This window comes from Mesoplodon bidens (assembly GCF_964165515.1).
Source record: "Mesoplodon bidens genome assembly, chromosome: 10".
Taxonomy (NCBI): domain Eukaryota; kingdom Metazoa; phylum Chordata; class Mammalia; order Artiodactyla; family Ziphiidae; genus Mesoplodon; species Mesoplodon bidens.
Window position 1 is genome coordinate 86,617,115 of NC_138172.1, and position 16,077 is coordinate 86,633,191.

Sequence of the window (16,077 nt, forward strand, 5' to 3'; positions counted from 1 at the left end):
GCTGTGGCCTCTCCCATTGGGGAGCACAGGCTCCGGATGCGCAGTCCCAGCGGCCATGGCTCATGGGCCCAGCCGCTCCGCGGCATGTGGGATCCTCCCGGAACAGGGCACGAACCCGCGTCCCCTGCATCAGCAGGCAGACTCCCAACTACTGCGCCACCAGGGAAGCCCAGGGGAGATTTTTAACCCTAAGAGCATTGAGTTCCTGCTCTGAGTAGAGCAAAGGAGACAAGGGGACTGGCCAAGGGGTCAGTCCTGGAGCACCCAGAGCTGACTAATTCTCAACCTCAAGAATTACTTTTCCTGGGGCTTCCCTGGTGGTGCAGTGGTTGAGAATCTGCCTGCCAATGCAGGGGACACGGGTTCGAGCCCTGGTCTGGGAAGATCCCACATGCCGCGGAGCAATTAGGCCCGTGAGCCGTGGCCGCTGAGCCTGCGCGTCTGGAGCCTGTGCTCCGCAACAAGAGAGGCCGCGATAGTGAGAGGCCCACGCACCGCGATGAAGAGCGGCCCCCACTTGCTGCAACTAGAGAAAGCCCTCGCACAGAAACGAAGACCCAACACAGCCATAAATAAATAAATAAATAAATAAAATTTTAAAAAAAGAATTACCTTTCCCGGAAGTGTGTGAACAAATAAGTCACATAAGAAACTAAGAGGGCCAGTAAACATATAGTGAAAAATACTAACTCACTAGTTAGCAAATAAAAGTTTTGTGTTTTCTTTTTTTTTTTTCATTTAACAGTGTATGGTGAGTTTATTAGTTTCCTAGGGCTGCTGTAACAAAGTACCATAAACTGGGTAGCATAAAGCAATAGAAATTTATTCTTTTACAGTTTTGTAGGCTGTAAATCCAAAATCAAGGTGTCAGCAGGGCCGTGCTCCCTCTGTGACTCTTGATAGAATCCTTCCTTGACTCTTCCTAGTTTCTGGTGATGGCTGGCAATCCTTGGCTTGCAGCTATATCACTCTAATCTCTGCCTCTCTCATCATATAACATTGTCCCTGTGTGTCTGTGTCTTCGCTGGTATTTTCCTCTTCTTATAAAGACACTTATAATGACTGGAGCCCACCTTAATTGATCTGATCTCAACTTGATTACATCTGCAGTGACCTTATTTCCACACAAGGTCACATTCACAGGTACTGGGGGCTTAGAACATATCTTTTTCTGGAACACAGTTCAAGCTGTAACAGTATCATATTCTGTCATTGTTTTTTTAAAAATCTGAGCAACAGGTAAGCAGGTGGACTTTCTTTTTTTTTTTTTTTTTTGGCCGTGCCACACGGCATGCGGGATATTAGTTCCCCGACCACCAGCAGGGATCAAACCCGTGCCCCCTGTGGTGGAAGCGTGGAGTCCTAACCACTGGACTGCCAGGGAATTCCAAGGACCTTTTAATATTAGCTTGCGAGTTCCTCAAGGGCCAGACCTGTGCTATGCTCATTTTTATATACTCAGCATTAGGACAATGATCTACACGTGTTGGTGTCCCAAAACAGAAACTTCTGTGTTGGCCTTTTTAGGAATATTACTTGGAGACTCTAGCAGACAGCTCATGTAGAGACTACTGGAAGGGGCCACCCAGTTTCCTTTTACCTTAGCAATACTCAGCCAGCTCTCCCTCCCTCCTCACTGCCCCCTGCAACCCTATGGCTTTCTGCATTACTATGTATCTAAGTGCCATGGGCGGCCTCCACCAATCCTCGCAGGCTATCCACATGTGAGCTCATTAGAATTCTGGCAGGCTAGTGAGGAGTATACCACAGCTGCTCTTTTTTTCTTTGGAAAGAAACAGAAAGCAGAGGTAGTTTTGCTGGGGAGATGCTCAGTTTTTGAGCACGGGCTGGTGTGGTGTGGGGAGCCACATGATTGTTCTGAAAAGTCTTCCCTTCCTCTTTGCTGCCTGTGCCACTCCATGACATTTCTTAAGATCGTGTATTAGAGGGTTTTAGTGAGAGAGACAGCCCAGCCCAGGCTCTGCCCCTCTGGTGGAGCCTGCTCAGAGTATCGTGGCAACATTGCCAGTGGGAAAAACACGGCTGAGTCCCTGTGATTGGCACTGTTCTATTAATAACGGGAGTGTGAAGAATCTCCAGTGGGAGATGAGAGTGATAACAGGAAAGCTCTTTCTTTCATTTCCCAAGTGTTTATAGACTCTGAAAAAAATTGCTAATGGAGGCATCTCCAATTTGAAGGACTAACACTTTGGTACCATGTTGGAATAGAGACTCTTGATTAACATGCGATTGGATCACGAAAGCTCAGCAAATTGTGGCATCACTTTCATTCTTTACAATAATCAGGTAACGAAACATTACTACTTGGGGGGCTGAATGATGGAACAGCAAGCTTCCAATTAGAATGCCTTCCTTCTACAGGAGCCCCGATTGTACCCATGTGTGTGAAAGGATGTTACAGAGGCCACGCAGGCAGGGGAGAGATGCCTGGGGTGACTCCAACCTTTAGTCTGGGCCTGAGAACTGTCTTAATGGTTTTCCAAAAGGGCATTAACACAGTTTGAGAACCTCACTCTGCAGAGAGCTTATTCGAAATAGCCCTTTCTCTGTTATCAAAACACTAAACCACCTCTGCTCAGGACCCAAACTCCCCACTCTCCTTAAACACACACATACACACACGCACACATGAATGTATACACATGCACACACGAATGTATACACATGCACACACACATTTGTACACATACATCTTGGCTTCCTGTGCTTTCTGCAGATTTTCTGTGGCCATACTTTTGATGTTTTTCCTACCATGTCATAATTAGAAACTAATAGCAAACTATTGAGTGTTTGCCGGGTATCAGATGCTGTTCATGATCCCATTAATCCTTCATATACCTGCTGGGTAGCAACTATTAGCATCTGTCTTTTGCAGATGAACAAACAGGCTCAGAGAAGTTACATGATTTGCCTCAGTCCATGAAGGTAGTGAGGGGCAGAGCAGAGATGTGAAGTCACGTCTCTGCCACACTCCACCATGTTTTGATGCAGGAGGCATCAGGGAGTTTGTGGGAGCTAGAACTCACAGTAACGGGAGAGCCCCAGAGACTGCCCTGCTGGCATCTGTTGGCATTGCCAAGTCTGTGCCGCAGAGGCACTCAGAACTAGGTGCCATTGCTTCTGCCCTAGAGAGTTTGGCTCTCTCTGCTATAGTAGATGGGGATGAGGCTGCTGGACATTTTGGTTTCTGTTCTTGACACCTTCTTATCTCATAATGATCACCTCCTGCCTGCCTACCTCCTGGCCCTGGTGGCGTCGAGTGGAAATGAGACAGTCCGGGACCTGGACCCTTTACTGGAGCACTTACACCTAGACAAGCGTTCCCTCGAGCAACAGAATACAAAGAATCTACAAGGGACTAAAAATAATTGCATGCAAATTATGAACAGTAAGATACAAAAAGGCCAAAACCCAACAGCCACGTCTGAGGTGCTGGGAGCAAAAGCAGGGTACTGCATGTGATCCCCACACACAGCACCACCAAAGGGGTCAGCAGAGCACCTAAGCCACCCCATCCCACCTGCCCAACCCAGCGATCTGCCCCCACCCTCACCCCATTAAAGGGACTAGGTTGTGCTCTTCGGGGAGCGAGCAAGGGCACCTGTTACTTGTTTTCGCTCCCTTGTGCTGCAGCATGAGTCCCAGTAAAGCCTTGCCTGAATTCCTCTTCCGGCCTCTGCTCAATTTCTGTTGGTTAAAGAGTCCAAGGACCCGAGTCGGTAACAGAAAGAGGTTCAATCAACAACCGAAGACCTGGGGGCAAATTTGCTCACTTTCACTCACTCATTCATACATTCATCAAATAAATTTTTGAGTGCCCCCTCACCCTTTTTGTGATGTACTGTGATAGGAGCCTGGGATCCAGTGGGGGAATTGATGAGATTTGATCTCTGGCTTTCTAGAGTTGACATGTGTTATTCATTTAACCTACTGGAAGATTTCCTTGTCACAGCATGAGGTTGGCAATGCCAACCTCAAGAAATTGATGAGAGTATTAAATTAAATGAGAGAATACACGTGAAAGCACTTCATAAACTCTGATGTACTGAAGAAACAAAAAACACTGCTGTCATTTATGTTTTAGTGGATTATCAAGATGGGACCTTGCCTCAACTCCTAGGATTCCTGCCAAGAATCAGCATCTGTCCTCTGTGCTGGTTACTTAAATTAGCATTCTTGAAATTAAACTTCAAATCGTATTTGAGTTCCTACTATGCTCAAATACATAATCGTATTCAATACCTGAAAGTCTAGTGAATGAGGAATCATTGCTCAGGGCATAGTTTAGCTCCTGCCTACTTTGCTCTAAAATAAAAATGGCAACATTTTACTTAACATTCTGTGCAGCTTGCTTTTTCCACTTAGTTATTTATCATAGACAACTTTACAAGTATAACCCTTTCTTTGCTACTTTAAGACCACTTGATTCTTTTTAACAGTTGAATAGTATTTACCATGGTTTAGTGTCATATATTGAATCAGTTCCTTCTTCATGGGCATTTATATTGCCTCTAATTATTCTCATTGCAAACAATGCTTTAATGAAAATCCTTGGACATATGTCTTTGTGGATCTGTGTTAGTATTTCTGTATAATGAAAGTGGGATTGTGAGTTGGGGAGAATTTATGTTTTATATTTTGATAGATACTGCCAAGTTGTCTTCCCAGAAGGCTGTACCAATTTAACTCTATTACACTACATATGTGAATATTCCAAATTCTTGCCAACATAGGATGTTACCAATGATGAAAAACATTTGACAAACTTATGGACAAAATTCATATTTCATTATTTACCTTGTGGTTCTTTAATTGTTAAAAAGATTGAGCATGTTTTTTGGCTTTTTTATTTCTTCTGTAAATTGCTATTTCAGATCTTTCAGCCATTCTTCAATGGCTTTTCTTCACTGAGTTGTAGGAGGTCTTTATGTCTTTTGGAGGTTAAGATTTGTTTGTTAGATACATTGCAAGGGTTTGCTTTTCCTTGTTCTTGAGTAAATCTCCTCTTATTCCTTGTTAATGGGTTTTAATCTCACCTTCCCTGAGAAACTCCATGGGTCATAAAATTTCCTCCTTCTTTTGGAACACCAGTTACAGAATCTTGGTACTGAATTTTTGGGAAGTATCTACCCTATAGAATGGTGTCATAGGGGTATTGAAAAGGACATCAACTTTAAAGACAGGTAGTCTGATATTGAATGTTGGTTCTGTCATTCACCAGCTGGGTGACACTGGGAGAGTTGCTTAACTTCTCTGAGCTTCTGTTTCCTATTGTAAAATGGAATAATAATATCTGCCTTCCCCAAAGACCACATCTATTCTCAAAACCTGGAGATGTTGACAAGTCCCTCTTCTGGGAGGTTTGGGGGATATAAAAGGTTTAAGAAGGAAGGACTTGGTAGTAAAGTTACACAGACCAGGAAGATCTGGCAACTCTGAATAGGGCTCCTTTTGCCAAATTGGCAAATTAGGCTTTTTTCAATTGAGAAATAATTAACATAAAATAAAACATGGATTTCAGACAAATTTGATGAATATTGACAGTTACATACACTTATATAGTTACCACCCAAAATAAGATATGTAAAATTTCCATCCCCCTCAGAAAGTTCTCTGCATCATTTTGGTAACTTGTACTCTCCACAGCTTTCTGATTTCTCTCACAATGTATTCATTTTTCCTGTATTTGGGTTTCATATAAATGGAATCATACAGTATATACTCATTTGTGTTTGGTTTCTTTCATTCAACATAATATTTTGAGATTCATTCATATATCAGTAGATAACTATTTTTAATCACTGGGTTGCATTCCATTGTAAAGATATACCACGATTTATCCATTCTCCTGTTAGTGGGCATTTGAGGCTGTTTCCAGCTTTGACTGCTTATGAGTAAGAACACTATAAACATTCTCATACAAGCCTTTTGGTGGACATGTATTTTCATGTGTTTTGTGTACCACAGTGGGATCTTTGGGTTAAGTATATGTCAGAAACCACCAAACAGATTTCCAGAGTGGTTGCACCATTTTACAGTCCCACCAGCAGTGTAAGAGAGTACCAACTGGGTGTTCTGAGCCTTTTTGATTTTAGTCCTTCTAGTGGTCGTGAAATGGTATTTCATTGTGGTTTGGCAAGTTGGACTTCAATGTTTTTGTTTTCAACAAAGCTCTCTGTCCATGGTGTACCTTTCTCTTTTCCATGTGCGTTTGCTCTCCAGTGAGATTTGAAATTCTGTGAGGGCAGAGGCTCTGCCTATTATACTTTCCTTAAATACTGGACTACACCAAACACAAGGCCAGGAACATAGTGGGTGCTTAATGTCTTGCTGTTGATTTCTTGCTGCTAAGAAACTTTTGTAGACTGTTTTGTAAGGAGGACAGATGAGGAAGGGCTGTTACCACCAAATGCTTTCAAACCCTTACAACTGCGCTGTTCCCTTGGAGGCAGTTAGGAACGACTGGCTGTGGTTCTCTCTCTCTCTCTCTCTCTCTCTCATTCTGTCTCTCTGACAGTTAGGTAATTAGTCAGGGCTTCTTAGCAGCTGCTGGGTGTGGGTGGCACTTTCTCCAATCAAGGTCTGTTCAGCAATAACAAGTTCAAGAGAGCAGAGAAACAGACGAGCTGGGCTCTCTTATTGGCCAGCTTCTGTCTCCTACCTCAGCTGGCCTCCTCCCTGCATTTGCCCTTTGATTGATGCTAGATAGTGTCATGAAGATGGTTCTTTCTTTGATTCTTAGATTTTTTTCTCCTCTCACCTTAATATATTACCATTAAAAAATGAAATGGACAAATGAAATTGTCTGCAATGTGATTATTTTTCTTCCAAGAATTTGAAGAAAATGGAAAACAGTTGACAACCTAAAAATTCTCTGAAGATAATCATAGATTGCATGGTGACTTCTTTTGCTCTCTAAATGTTGCATGCAAGAACCCATTGAGGCTCTTCTCTTTGCCAGAAGTCAGATTTTTTTCCCCCATGTGCAGTAATGGGTTGCCTGTGCAGTGGAGGGCATCTAGCGCAGGTTTTAGGAAAACCTTGCCTTTCACGAGGACTTTAGGCAAGGTGCAAATCTCCCAACTTTCATGGCTTGCTGTTGGAGGAGGCCATCGAGAGGATGTGCCTGCCAGTTGACCCTTGAGCTGGAGCCAGGCAATCACGCCCCCTCCTCCATCCTTGGAATATACACTCTGCCCACTGTTCCCACAGTGGGAGCTGTTTTCAAGGACACAGCCTAGAGAGAGTGTGCTGTTGACTGAATCAACATCTGGACTGAATATGTGACTGAACCCAGTTAAGGGCTCTATGTAAACTTTTAAGATTCTGGTGGGGAGGGGGTTGCAGAGATCTCCTGGTCTTGCAGCCACCCAGATAAGCCTCGCAGGTGAGTCCCCTTGCTTATTAAACCCACCACCTACCAGTCTGGATGGCCTGTCTCTTCTGTCTCTCCTTGCCTCTCTGCATGGGAGCCAGACTTCACCTGGGGTAATTCCTGAGGTTGCAAACTAACACTTGCCTGTGAGCCCCCTAATCTAACACTTGTGATGGGCTCAGAGATTTGCACACACACACAAAATCAGAAAAAAAAATGTTAAGGTTTTATGCAAGTGTTACTATCTTTCTTTAATTTACTTGAGATAATGCGGATGCAGTGTATTATACTTACTCAGTGCTTCTTGTTTTCATTTATATAGTCAGTAGGTATTGATTGTACATGTACTCTGTGCAGTAATGTACATATCCTGTGGCTTTGCAGAATTCTGGCTGACAGTGTGGCCGTGACGACCAGACAAGCAATCAGAGCGTATTACAGAGGAGTGTGTGATAAGGGCTGAGGCAGATGCTGGCCAGCACTGCTGAGTCCCTCCTCACTCAGGCCTTGGGATCAGGACACGCTTCCCAGAGTAAACTGCATCCAACCTGGAAGGAGTGAATCAGACTTAATTAGGCAAAGATGCAAGAGGGTCATTGTTTCAGCCCAAGGGCACAGCAAGTAGGAAGGTCCAGAGACTGAAGAGAGGAAGGGTGCTCCAGGACCTGAAATTTAATGTCTCTGGAGCATGGGGACATGTGGTGAGAACAGTGGTGAAGGTTAAAGCTACAGATGAAAGCAGAGGCCAGATCATGTTAAGCAGACCTTAACCTGCTTTTAAACGGAGCAATCATACAATCACATTTGTCCTTTAGAATGATCACTCTGCGTTGCTACGTGGAAGTTGGGAAGGGGTGAGATTGAATGTGGGAAGACCTCCAGGAAAGGACAGGGGTCAGAGCTGGTGGGTGTCAGGGGGCTGGGGAGAAGTGAGGGCTTTGAGAAATGGTTAGATCCTTAGATTCTTGCCTAATTTCCTCAGCAATGGTGTGTTGGCCAGAAGACTCAGGAGGATGTGGAAACGCTGGGAATCCAAATGACCTCTTTCAGCCCCCTGTGGTGCCATTTCTGAGCTCAGAATCAGTAATTTAGAGCTGAGTGAGACTTAATAAAATCACCAAGATGAATTCCAGGGTGTATCTGACTGTGTGAGATTTTCTGAGTGTGCAAGTGGCATGCTAATTGCCAAGCTCCTTCTCTTCTGAGCTGCATGGCGCTAAAGACCAAAAGAATTTATTCCTATGGAAAAAAAACGTGCAAGCATTTCAAAATAATCAGCCCTCTCATAGGTCTGTTGCTCCTTTAGTTCATTGTTCTCTGTGCAAAGGGGGACAAAAAGGACTCCACATAGCCAGACGTGACATTCCTGGTCTACATTCCAGCTGCTGTGGGGCTCCTGGGGTATTTGTTGTTCACTAATGCTTCCTGGTTTTTATTTTGTTGATGGTCAAGTTTTCCATTAAAATATTCCCCTCCTCTCACCAAAGCTGTTATATTGTGTTTTCCTTTATGGTTTCCAAAGGTGAAAGATAGTTGCCCAGTTAAGAGTCAGCAGGCTCATTACAAGGGATGAACTAAACTTCAACTGGCAGGAGCCTCTCCTTAAGAATTGGCTTCGCACAGAGAGGGAAAAAAACGGCAAAAGATGACGACTGGTCATCCGCCTGTAGTTGAATCAAAGAAGTTGTGGCCTACAGTGTTGCCACGTGCCCTGCAAGCAGAGCTGAGAGATCATTAAAACCACCAGAGGAGACTGTCAGCTGTAGGTAGCCTCAGGCTGTGATCCCGCCTCTTTCTAGCAGACCTCAGCCACAACCTGGCTCACCCACGTGGAGGAGGGGACCCCATGCCTGGGCACAGAGCATCTGCTGCTGTTTTTTTTTTTTTTTTGCGGTACGCGGGCCTCTCACCGCTGTGGCCTCTCCCGTTGCGGAGCACAGGCTCCGGACACGCAGGCTCAGCGGCCATGGCTCACGGGCCCAGCCGCTCCGCGGCATGTGGGATCCTCCTGGACCAGGGCACGAACCCGTGTCCCCTGCATCGGCAGGCGGACTCTCAACCACTGCGCCACCAGGGAAGCCCTCTGCTGCTGTTTTGATGATCAGCGTCCAGCCACCTGGGGAAAGCTGCCCCTTTAGCTTCTGAGCCATCTATTGGGATGCCGGCCTCTCCCTTCTGCTTCTGCTGAGTCCCTGGTCCTGGAGGTGCTGCTCATTTGTCTTTGGCTTACTCAGTGTTTGTCCTACTCAACTGTATTGACTTTCTAGACACAGAACCTTACTTGCCCGTTTGGAAAACCCTTCCCTCCTATTCCTCCCTCACCCATGCTTGCCTTCTGGACTTCGGTTCAGATCTGTCGTTTTACTTACGATTTCTTGGCCACATACTTTGCTCATAACCAACTGCTAGGCTCACATCAGCTGACACTGGGACTGACTCTTCCAGCCTGCCCTATTTTTATTTCATTTTATTTTATTTTTTGGTGTCTAAGACATGATACATAAAGGCAAAACATGAAAGAAAGCAATTTAATTTCACTCTGTAATACAGATGTTCACTGGGGTCACACTGGCTTTTGAAAGTCAAGTGGAATTCACTTGAACCTTTATTCTGGCAGTGGGATGCTCCCAATCTCTCTGGGGGGCTTTTGAATGAACAGGATGAGATGGATTGTTTTCCTTCATTAACTCTATTTACTTCTACTGAATTCATCCAGTTTATTGGGATTGTCTCAGCCTCAGCACCCTGTTGAATTAATGAATATTATTCCATGCTAGAAACCCTCTGGTGTGCTTTTGCTCCCAAGAATACTGTCTCCACAGGGTTGAGAGGGAGCCTGATTGTTACAAGAGCTTCAGAGTTACAGAAGGAATTTATATTACAACATTGCAAATCACTTAAATCAAATGAACATAACCTGCCTGATTTAAAAGTCCTCAGAGGAGATCATCCACAGGTTTCTCATTGGCTTCCTCTCCTCCTCAAACTCCTCCTTTTACTGCTTTAGTTGCTTGAGTCAACTGCCAGCTTCAGTGAACAGATAAGTCAGTTGCTATTTGTTTTTCTGCCTTTGGGCTTACCTTACCTATGAAAAGAATCCAATCAGAGTCTTCTGTGTGATGGAGTCTGCCAGTGCTGGCTTGAAAGAGGTGATCGTTAAATATTCAAGAATTTAGGGCCCACGGATAGTTTGAAATTGGCCAGAGCAGGAGTGTTTACACCATAGACATTGGTAAATGCTACAAACTTGTTGTTGTTGTGCTTTTGGTTTGTTTTTGTGTTCTTTTGGAGAACCATTTTAGTGGCAGACTGACTGCCTCTTCAAAAAGCATACTTTGTGGAGAAACATCTTTTTGTTCCCATTGCTGGCAGAAATGGCTGCTGTAAGTTGTGACGTTTTCCTCTTTATCACACATGCTTGTGATTGAATCTGCTGTCAAGCTTAGTTGAAATCTTTAGAGAATGAGCTGGGATTTTAGATTTGGACAGGTCTGGCCTGTTGTTGGTGTGAGGACAAACCGGGTCTAAGTTTCCCGAGTCAGGTCTCCTCTGTGCAGAGGTAAGGGGGTGCTTAGAACCTATTTGGAAATCCAGGAAATCCTCTGACAGAAACTGGGGAATAAGCTCTTTACAAAGATACTCATGTTTATTTTGTTTGGCTTATTTACTTATGTATTTATTTTGTATTCCACATAGATACAGAGAACACAGTAGTGGTTACCAGAGGGGAAGGGGGATTAGGGGAGGTCAGGATAGATAAAGAGGGTCAACGGATGGAACTGAACTCTTCATGGTGTGCATGCTGTAGTGTATGTAGAAGTCAAATATAATATTGTGCACATGAAACATTGTTATAAACCAATGTTACCTCAATTAGAAAAAGAAGAAGACATTTGTGAAGCTCAGAGATTTAGCCACATCCTGTTTCTATGGGAGAATAAAGGCAAAGACCAGAAAGGGGGGAAACAGCAGAATGAGATTGGAGTGCCAGACTGAGGGACTTTATCCTTATTTCCTGGGTTAGTGAAAGACAGGGACAACATCAGTCAAATGGAATTGTATCAAGATTTGTGAATTGGTACAGGATAGATTTGGATGGGAGGTCCCTTGGAGGGAGGGGCACTATGTAGAGAGCTGTTTTAATACGTAACTCTCGGCTTCCCTGGTTGCGCAGTGGTTAAAAATCTGCCTGCCAACGCAGGGGTCACAGGTTCTAAGCCCTGGTCTGGGAAGATCCCACATGTCTCAGAGCAACTAAGCCCGTGCACCACAACTACAGAGCCTGTGCTCTAGAGCCCATGAGCCACAACTACTGAGCCCATGTGCCACAACTACTGAAGCCTGCACACCTAGAGCCCGTGCTCCGCAACAAGAAAAGCCACCGCAATGAGAAGCCCGCGCACCACAACCAAGAGTAGCCCCAGCTCACCGCAACTAGAGAAAGCCTGTGTGCAGCAATGAAGACCCAACACAGCCAAAAGAAATAAACAAAAATAAATAAATCTATTAAAAATTATTAAAAAATATTTCATTCTTAGCCTTCCTCCCCTCTATTGAGAGGTAATTACTCTTGCCATTTTTTGGTGTATCTTTCCTGGTCTTTTGCTGTGTATTGAAATATATAAAATTTCTTTTTTTGCCCCAGAGAAAGTACATATCAATAGTATTATTCTACAGCTTTTTTTTCTACTCACTATGTTTTCAAAATCTATCCAAGTTAATAGATGTAAAATAACTTTATTATTTTTAACTACTGCAGAGTCCCTTATTAAGTGTGCATGATATGTTTTAAAGCCATTTCCCTATTGATGGATATCTAGGTAAATTCTAGTGTTTCATTTACGAAAGCAATGTTGCAATAAATACCTTTCCAGCTCTCTTGTGCAAGTATTTCTCTAGGGGAAGCCAGCAGGAATTAGATATGTAGGATCATAAGGTGCACACATTTTTAGCTTCAACCACTTCTGCACAATGACCAGCAAAGTGACTCTACCAGTTTAAATTTCAAACCACAACACACAAGAGTAGTTCTTTTCCCTATCCTCTTGTCAAACTTGTCAACACTTTTAACAGTTTTGCTAATCTTATGGATAAAAAAAGAAGAGATACATCATTTGTGGTTTTAATGTGCTAATGACTGGTGGGATTGAGTAGCCTTTCACATCTTTATTGGACATTTATATTTCCTTTTCTGTGAACTACCTGGTAATATATGTTGCCCATTTTTCTACTATTCATAGGGGATACTGATCCTTTGTCCTCTATGTTGCAAATATTTTCTTCCAATTTTTCCATACATTTCAGTCTATGATGTCATTTGATAAATAGGAGTTTAAATTTTGATGTGCCTATATTTATCATTCTTTTTGTGATTTTGTGATATTTTTAAACTTTTTTTGCATCTTGTTTAAGAACTTTCCCTATCCTCAAAGTCACAGAGATATTCCCTAATTTTTAGCACTTTTATAGCTATATGTATATTTTTTTATATTTAAGTCTTTAATTCATATAGAATCTCCATATGAACAAATTTTTTTTGTTTCAAAAAAAGTCCATTATTCCCAACATCACTTATTGACTAATCTTTTTCTTCATAGATTTACAGTGTCATCTTTATCAAATAAGTTCCTACATATACAGAGCTCTGTTTTATTTTTGATTCTCTTCAAATAATCCATTTATTCAGACACCGATACTATATAATTGCTATAGTGTTTAATGCCTTGACATGTGCGAGGGCTGGTTCCAGTTCTGCCCTTTTATAAAATTGTCTTGGCTCTTCTTGCCCATTTGCTCTTCCAAATGAATTCGAGAATCAGTTTGAATGTTTCGTGAAGAAATTTACCGGGCTTTGATTGAAATCATATTGAATGCATAGCTTTATCCTGGGGGAAGTGATGATGATGATGATACTGTTGATGAGGAAGACAAAGGTGGATTTCTGATTTCTGTCAGAGCATTTCCTGGGTTTCCAAATAGGATCAGCTGGGACAAGTGAAGATGATCGTGATGGTGATGAGCCATCTTCTCTCTTTACTGTTTCTCTCCTTAGATGAGCCCTTTTCCCTGATTGAAGTCTCTTTAGAACAAAGCACAGATGAGATCTGAAGAGACCTTTGATTAAGGAGGTCAGGCATCATTCAGGAGTAGCTGATGCTTATGGTATGTTCTTCAGTCTGGCATCTGACCTGTCCACACATGTCCCGAGGGTCATCTGGGGCTCAGGAACCCAGGGTCCATTCCAAGATATTACACCGGCTCTTGGGCAGTAAGACCATCTACTGTGTGAAGGCCCCATATGATGGCTCTCATGTGAAAGCAGTTATTCTAGGAATTGTTGTTTGAGAATACATATATGATAAAAGGCTACTGTGAGTGAAATAATTCTTGAGTATGATTGCATCACTTATAAAATGGATATGTATGTATAAGACATACTACTTATTCAGCTGTAGATGGTGCTTGGTGTCCACAAGATTTGGAGAACCCCTTGTGCTGACAGATAAGGGACTTCTCTTCCAGGGAATTCTGCAAGCCTCTCAGCTGGATGTACTTGAAGACCAAGGCCTATCTTACGTAATCTCATTATTTTGTCACATCCTTTTATATTCCTGGGAGGTATTTGAAACTAAAGCCTATATTTAAAATTCTCCAAGCCTTTAACTTGTATATAGTTCGTCTTTCACAAAATTGTGCATGTTTTCCTCTTCTCTCTCTATATGTTATAGGTACCCAGTATATAAAGTGTATATGTATGTGTGTGTATGTGTATATATATATATATATATATATATATGTATATATTAGCCTCTTAACAAAATGGACTAATCATTCACACATAAAGCAGCATTCATGTGTGCACTGACCACATAAAATAAGGATCATAATAGTTCCCACCTCTCAGGGTTATGATGAAGGACAAATGGGCTGATGTACAAGAAGCCATCTGTAAGCTAGAAAGCATTATACAAATGTTCTTTTGCTGCCCAGCCCTGTAGAAAATTATAAATGAAATGGCCACCTTGGTTCCTGCCCTTGAGACATTTAAAACCAGCTGGAGGCTCAGATCTAGGTGGAACAATTAAGGAGAAATTGCAAGGTAACTTGGAAGCAAGCTCCTGCAAATATAATGAAAATGTAGCCCTAAGTGCTAATGTAACACAGGCAGCTGGTGTTCGCAGAGCCAGCCCTGACACCCTGTGCAGGCGGCGCCTCCCCTTGTTCTGTCTCCGATTAGGGTAGGCAGCTTCTCCTGCTTCACCTTCTCTTTCTCCTCCATCTTTTAAAAGCTCTCCCTCTCCGGGAGAACTTTCCAGGCTGAGCCTCCCAGTTACTAGGGGCCTCTCTCCTTCTAAAAGCTCCTTTGCCCCTGTGGCTTTTCCTTCCTCCCACGTGGCAATATTAAATCTATTCTGCTGGCATTCCTCGGACTTGTGCTCTGTGGTACTTGATGCTGAGGAAAACAATGTCGAAAAGAACCCCCAGCAGGCTCTCTGTCCTTGGCTCCAGGTCAGAGCCTTGTGTTTTGATCACTTCATTTATTATGCTCTTGTTTTGAAATGGTGAGCACGGATGGGTACCCACTGTTCTTTCATCTAAGAGAGAAAGGGGCTGCTAGGAGGTACTCACAGGTAATTAATTTGTCAGGGTAGGGGAAGCAGTCTTGCCAAATACAAGCAAAGGAGCCCAAATTCACACCTCATCCAGCAGTTGATTAGTTCTACAAAAGACCATGAAATACATAGAAAGGTGCGGGGAGGTTGGGGTGGGGGATGGTAGGACAGATAGACCTGCAAATGCACGAGGCTTTACTGCTAAGCCTGATGTACTCATACGTTTTGCCTCTGAGGGTTGTAGTTGCCCCTTGTAAGTGAATCCCTTGTGGCTGTCACATCATTCTCCTGGGTAAATGGGTGTGTCCACGTGAGGGCGAAGGGAAAGGTTCCTTCCTTCCTCCCTCCCTTCACTCCTCCCTCTTTCTCTCTTTCTCTCTTTCTCTCTTTCTTTCTTTCTTTCTTTCTTTCTTTCTTTCTTTCTTTCTTTCTTTCTTTCTTTCTTTCTTTCTTTCTTTCTTTCTTTCTTTTTCTCTTTCTCTCTTTTTTTCCCTCTTCCTTCTTTCCTCCCTCCCTCCGTTCCTTCCTTCCTGAAAAATCCATGCTTTAACTTGGCTCTAAATTAAAGATACCATCAACACATTTTTCAAACTCAAAATTGGGAGACATAGTCTGATGATAAGAGAATACTTGAAGTCACTATAATTACAGATGAGAGAGGTCTCTGTAGTTAGACTGATTGTTCCTCTGGGAGTTTGGATGACTGACGTGATCCCAGGGTCTGGAATTATCAAGAGTGTAGTGTTTGTGGCCCTTATGATTAAAGCTGCCTAGTGAAACTTATGTAATGAACCTAGCATGTGAGAGGCACATAGTACAGTCTGGTTTCCTTCACCATTTGTAAGTCATCATTGATTTGAATATTAAATAATAGAGTGATTAGGTTTTATGATGTTTCTAATGATTTGTTTTGAGATCAGTTTTTAAAATCTAGAAATGCAAGCGGAATGTGTTGTCTCAATTACTAGACTTCTGGTACACTTCGCTAACTGAAATAAATGTGCCTGGGAAGCTGTATAAAGTTAATATTTATAAACTAAATTATATTTTACACACATTAAGAATATC